Source organism: Thunnus maccoyii, chromosome 20 (genome assembly GCF_910596095.1).
Source record: "Thunnus maccoyii chromosome 20, fThuMac1.1, whole genome shotgun sequence".
In the NCBI taxonomy this organism is placed as follows: Eukaryota; Metazoa; Chordata; class Actinopteri; order Scombriformes; family Scombridae; genus Thunnus; species Thunnus maccoyii.
This window is the reverse complement of record NC_056552.1, coordinates 103,246-111,701: the sequence shown is the minus strand read 5'-3', so window position 1 is coordinate 111,701 and position 8,456 is coordinate 103,246. Positions and strand designations below refer to the sequence as shown.

The 8,456-nt window shown below is 42.8% G+C and overlaps 1 protein-coding gene across 1 annotated transcript in view; it reads right to left on the bottom strand.

The window, feature by feature from the left end:
* atad1b (ATPase family AAA domain containing 1b) overlaps positions 1-8,183 on the bottom strand; it is a 45,568-nt gene extending 37,385 nt beyond the window's left edge. Inside the window, exon 1 of the mRNA XM_042396317.1 lies at positions 8,082-8,183. The gene's annotated coding sequence lies outside the window, so the exon portion shown is untranslated. The remainder of the gene's footprint in view (positions 1-8,081) is intronic.
* Positions 8,184-8,456: the final 273 nt, after the last annotated feature.

The following is an 8,456-nucleotide window of genomic DNA, read 5'->3' as shown; positions in this document are numbered from 1 at the left end:
CTCTACTGACACGCTACTGACACTCTACTGATATACTACTGACACTACTGACACTCTACTGACACTCTACTGACACACTACTGACACTCTACTGACACACTACTGACACTACTGACACTCTACTGATACACTACTGACACTACTGACACACTACTGACACTCTACTGACGCTACTGACACACTACTGACACTACTGACACTACTGACACTCTACTGACACGCTACTGACACACTACTGACACACTACTGACACTCTACTGACACTCTACTGACACTCTACTGATACACTGCTGACACTACTGATACACTACTGACACTACTGACACTACTGACACTCTACTGATACACTACTGACACTACTGACACTAATGACACGCTACTGACACTCTACTGACACTACTGACACGCTACTGACACGCTACTGACACTACTGACACGCTACTGACACTACTGACACGCTACTGATATACTACTGACACTACTGACACTCTACTGATATACTACTGACACTACTGACACGCTACTGACACAATACTGACACTACTGACACGCTACTGATATACTACTGACACTACTGACACTCTACTGACATACTACTGACACTACTGACACACTACTGACACTACTGACACACTACTGACACTACTGACACTCTACTGATACACTACTGACACTACTGACACTCTACTGATATACTACTGACACTACTGACACTACTGACACTCTACTGACACACTACTGACACTACTGACACTCTACTGACACGCTACTGACACTCTACTGATATACTACTGACACGCTACTGATATACTACTGACACGCTACTGATATACTACTGACACTACTGACACTCTACTGACACTACTGACACTACTGACACTCTACTGACACTCTACTGACACTACTGACACTACTGACACTCTACTGATACACTACTGACACTACTGACACTACTGACACTCTACTGATACACTACTGACACTCTACTGACTCTACTGACTCTACTGACACTCTACTGACACTCTACTGATATACTACTGACACTACTGACACTACTGACACTACTGACACTCTACTGATACACTACTGACACTACTGACACTCTACTGACACACTACTGACACTACTGACACTCTACTGACACACTACTGACACTACTGACACTACTGACACACTACTGACACTACTGACACGCTACTGACACACTACTGACACGCTACTGACACACTACTGACACTCTACTGACACGCTACTGACACTCTACTGATATACTACTGACACTACTGACACTCTACTGACACTCTACTGACACACTACTGACACTCTACTGATACACTACTGACACTACTGACACTCTACTGATACGCTACTGACACTACTGACACTACTGACACGCTACTGACACTCTACTGACACTCTACTGACACTCTACTGACACTCTACTGATACACTACTGACTCTACTGACACTACTGACACTCTACTGACACTCTACTGACACTCTACTGATACACTACTGACACTACTGACACTACTGACACTCTACTGATACACTACTGACACTACTGACACTACTGACACTCTACTGATACACTACTGACACTCTACTGATACACTACTGACATTACTGACACTCTACTGATACACTACTGACACTCTACTGATACACTACTGACACTCTACTGACACTCTACTGACACTACTGACACTCTACTGATACACTACTGACACTACTGACACTCTACTGATACACTACTGATACACTACTGACACTCTACTGATACACTACTGACACTCTACTGACACTCCTGACACTCTACTGATACACTACTGACACTCTACTGATACACTACTGACACTCTACTGACTCTACTGACACTCTACTGACACTCTACTGACACTCTACTGATATACTACTGACACTACTGACACTACTGACACTATTGACACTCTACTGATACACTACTGACACTACTGACACTCTACTGACACACTACTGACACTACTGACACACTACTGACACACTACTGACACTACTGACACACTACTGACACGCTACTGACACACTACTGACACTCTACTGACACGCTACTGACACTCTACTGATATACTACTGACACTACTGACACTCTACTGACACACTACTGACACTACTGACACTCTACTGATACACTACTGACACTACTGACACACTACTGACACTCTACTGACGCTACTGACACACTACTGACACTACTGACACTACTGACACTCTACTGACACTCTACTGACACGCTACTGACACACTACTGACACACTACTGACACTCTACTGACACTCTACTGATACACTGCTGACACTACTGATACACTACTGACACTACTGACACTACTGACACTCTACTGATACACTACTGACACTACTGACACTAATGACACGCTACTGACACTCTACTGACACTACTGACACGCTACTGACACGCTACTGACACTACTGACACGCTACTGACACTACTGACACGCTACTGATATACTACTGACACTACTGACACTCTACTGATATACTACTGACACTACTGACACGCTACTGACACAATACTGACACTACTGACACGCTACTGATATACTACTGACACTACTGACACTCTACTGACACACTACTGACACTACTGACACACTACTGACACTACTGACACACTACTGACACTACTGACACTCTACTGATACACTACTGACACTACTGACACTCTACTGATATACTACTGACACTACTGACACTACTGACACTCTACTGACACACTACTGACACTACTGACACTCTACTGACACGCTACTGACACTCTACTGATATACTACTGACACGCTACTGATATACTACTGACACGCTACTGATATACTACTGACACTACTGACACTCTACTGACACTACTGACACTACTGACACTCTACTGACACTCTACGGACACTACTGACACTACTGACACTCTACTGATACACTACTGACACTACTGACACTACTGACACTCTACTGATACACTACTGACACTCTACTGACTCTACTGACTCTACTGACACTCTACTGACACTCTACTGATATACTACTGACACTACTGACACTACTGACACTACTGACACTCTACTGATACACTACTGACACTACTGACACTCTACTGACACACTACTGACACTACTGACACTACTGACACACTACTGACACTACTGACACGCTACTGACACACTACTGACACGCTACTGACACACTACTGACACTCTACTGACACGCTACTGACACTCTACTGATATACTACTGACACTACTGACACTCTACTGACACTCTACTGACACACTACTGACACTCTACTGATACACTACTGACACTACTGACACTCTACTGATACGCTACTGACACTACTGACACTACTGACACGCTACTGACACGCTACTGACACTACTGAAACTCTACTGACACTCTACTGACACGCTACTGACACACTACTGACACACTACTGACACTACTGACACTCTGCTGACACTACTGATACACTACTGACACTACTGACACACTACTGACACTACTGACACTACTGACACTCTACTGATACACTACTGACACTACTGACACTAATGACACGCTACTGACACTCTACTGACACGCTACTGACACGCTACTGACACGCTACTGACACTACTGACACGCTACTGACACTACTGACACGCTACTGATATACTACTGACACTACTGACACTCTACTGATATACTACTGACACGCTACTGACACTACTGACACGCTACTGATATACTACTGACACGCTACTGACACTCTACTGATATACTACTGACACGCTACTGACACACTACTGACACTACTGACACGCTACTGATATACTACTGACACTACTGACACTCTACTGATATACTACTGACACTACTGACACACTACTGACACTACTGACACACCACTGACACTACTGACACTCTACTGATACACTACTGACACTACTGACACTCTACTGATATACTACTGACACTACTGACACTCTACTGACACACTACTGACACTACTGACACTCTACTGACACTCTACTGATATACTACTGACACGCTACTGATATACTACTGACACGCTACTGATATACTACTGACACTACTGACACTCCACTGACACTCTACTGATATACTACTGACACTACTGATATACTACTGACACTACTGACACTACTGATACTACTGACACGCTACTGATATACTACTGACACTACTGACACTCTACTGATATACTACTGACACGCTACTGACACACTACTGACACTACTGACACGCTACTGATATACTACTGACACTACTGACACTCTACTGATATACTACTGACACGCTACTGACACACTACTGACACTACTGACACGCTACTGATATACTACTGACACTACTGACACTCTACTGATATACTACTGACACTACTGACACACTACTGACACTACTGACACACCACTGACACTACTGACACTCTACTGATACACTACTGACACTACTGACACTCTACTGATATACTACTGACACTACTGACACTCTACTGACACACTACTGACACTACTGACACTCTACTGACACTCTACTGATATACTACTGACACGCTACTGATATACTACTGACACGCTACTGATACACTACTGACACTACTGACACTAATGACACGCTACTGACACTCTACTGACACGCTACTGACACGCTACTGACACGCTACTGACACTACTGACACGCTACTGACACTACTGACACGCTACTGATATACTACTGACACTACTGACACTCTACTGATATACTACTGACACGCTACTGACACTACTGACACGCTACTGATATACTACTGACACTACTGACACTCTACTGATATACTACTGACACGCTACTGACACACTACTGACACTACTGACACGCTACTGATATACTACTGACACTACTGACACTCTACTGATATACTACTGACACTACTGACACACTACTGACACTACTGACACACCACTGACACTACTGACACTCTACTGATACACTACTGACACTACTGACACTCTACTGATATACTACTGACACTACTGACACTCTACTGACACACTACTGACACTACTGACACTCTACTGACACTCTACTGATATACTACTGACACGCTACTGATATACTACTGACACGCTACTGATATACTACTGACACTACTGACACTCCACTGACACTCTACTGATATACTACTGACACTACTGATATACTACTGACACTACTGACACTACTGATACTACTGACACGCTACTGATATACTACTGACACTACTGACACTCTACTGATATACTACTGACACGCTACTGACACACTACTGACACTACTGACACGCTACTGATATACTACTGACACTACTGACACTCTACTGATATACTACTGACACGCTACTGACACACTACTGACACTACTGACACGCTACTGATATACTACTGACACTACTGACACTCTACTGATATACTACTGACACTACTGACACACTACTGACACTACTGACACACCACTGACACTACTGACACTCTACTGATACACTACTGACACTACTGACACTCTACTGATATACTACTGACACTACTGACACTCTACTGACACACTACTGACACTACTGACACTCTACTGACACTCTACTGATATACTACTGACACGCTACTGATATACTACTGACACGCTACTGATATACTACTGACACTACTGACACTCCACTGACACTCTACTGATATACTACTGACACTACTGATATACTACTGACACTACTGACACTACTGATACTACTGACACGCTACTGATATACTACTGACACTACTGACACGCTACTGATATACTACTGACACTACTGACATGCTACTGACACGCTACTGATATACTACTGACACTACTGACACTCTACTGATATACTACTGACACAACTGACACTACTGACACACTACTGACATACTACTGATATACTACTGACACGCTACTGATATACTTCTGACACTACTGACACACTACTGATATACTACTGACACTACTGACACTACTGACACACTACTGATATACTACTGACACGCTACTGATATACTACTGACACGCTATTGATATACAACTGACACTACTGACACACTACTGATACACTACTGACACGCTACTGATACACTACTGACACGCTACTGATATACTACTGACACACTACTGATACACTACTGACACGCTACTGATATACTACTGACACGCTACTGACACTCTACTGATATACTACTGACACTACTGACACACTACTGATATACTACTGACACGCTACTGATATACTACTGACACGCTATTGATATACTACTGACACTACTGACACACTACTGATACACTACTGACACGCTACTGATACACTACTGACACGCTACTGATATACTACTAACACTACTGACACGCTACTGATATACTACTGACACTACTGACACACTACTGATACACTACTGACACGCTACTGATATACTACTAACACTACTGACACGCTACTGATATACTACTGACACTACTGACACACTACTGATACACTACTGACATGCTACTGATATACTACTGACACTACTGACACGCTACTGACACTCTACTGATATACTACTGACACTACTGACACGCTACTGACACTACTGACACACTACTGACATACTACTGATATACCACTGACATACTACCAACATACTACAGACACATTACTAGTATACCACTGACATACTACAGACATACTACAGACACACTACTGACACACTACAGACATACTACAGACATACTACTGACATACTACAGACATACTGCTGACATACTACAGACATACTACAGACACACTACTGACATACTACAGACATACTACAGACACACTACTGACATACTACAGACATACTACAGACATACTACAGACATACTACTGATATACCACTGACATACTACAGACATACTACAGACATACTACTGACATACTACAGACATACTACAGACACATTACTAGTATACCACTGACATACTACAGACATTCTACAGACATTCTACAGACACATTACTAGTATACCACTGACATACTACAGACATACTACAGACATACTACTGATATACCACTGACATACTACAGACATACTACAGACACATTACTAGTATACCACAGACATACTACAGACATACTACTGATATACCACTGACATACTACAGACATACTACAGACATACTACTGACATACTACAGACATACTACAGACACATTACTAGTATACCACTGACATACTACAGACATTCTACAGACATTCTACAGACACATTACTAGTATACCACTGACATACTACAGACATACTACAGACATACTACTGATATACCACTGACATACTACAGACATACTACAGACATTCTACAGACACATTACTAGTATACCACAGACATTCTACAGACATTCTACAGACACACTACTGATATACTACTGATATACCACTGACATACTACAGACATACTACAGACATTCTAAAGACACATTACTAGTATACCACTGACATACTACAGACATTCTACAGACACATTACTAGTATACCACTGACATACTACAGACATACTACAGACATACTACAGACACAGACACGATACAGAGGCAGAAACGACACTGACTCACAGACTCGGTGAATAAATGCAGCATCAACAGTCTGTTAGCTCGCGCTGGAGCACAGCCAGGTAATAACTGTGAAAGTTAGATTAATATTGTAATAAATGTTTTAGGGTTATTAGATGTGAGCCGGACGGACCAGCAGCTCCTCATAAACACTTTGCTGTGTTCACTTATTATCTGACAGCGAAATCTGTCTGATAAGAAGCGATGAAGCGCTAAATTCTCACAGTTTTAAACGGAGTCTGACCCACAGGTGATGCTAACGGTAGCATTAGCTTGACCTTCTCGGCTCTCCGGTTCTCACAGAGCGGCTCCCCGCCGATAACCCGCCGGTAGCCCGCCGGTAACCCCCCGGTAACCCCGGCAGCTCCGGTACCAACCGGAAAGAAAACAGCAGAAACGTTCCGTTTATCCGGTAAAAAACAAAAATACTCTTACCTCCTATTAGTCCGTCAGGCACAGACAGTGGCACTTCCGGGAGTTCTTCTTCTGTGGTGCCAGCGGGGGGCGCGTGTGTCTTCTTCTTCTTCTTCTTCTTCTTCTTCTTCTTCTTCTTGTTCCGGTTTTTCCGGTACTTGTATCCGCTAAGTTGCATTACCGCCTCCCTCTGGATTTAATCATCCCCTGTTGTCCAAATCTTTTACAGTCTTGTAATTAGTGAAATTACTCTCCACCGTCTCTGTAATATTTCTGAACTAGATGTGCAGTTTTATTCCTGTGTTTAATATTCAGTACATTCATGTCCACACAAGCATCCAGACTGGTCTCACAGGCCACAACACAGTTGGACACAATTCACTTTCATGAACTTGC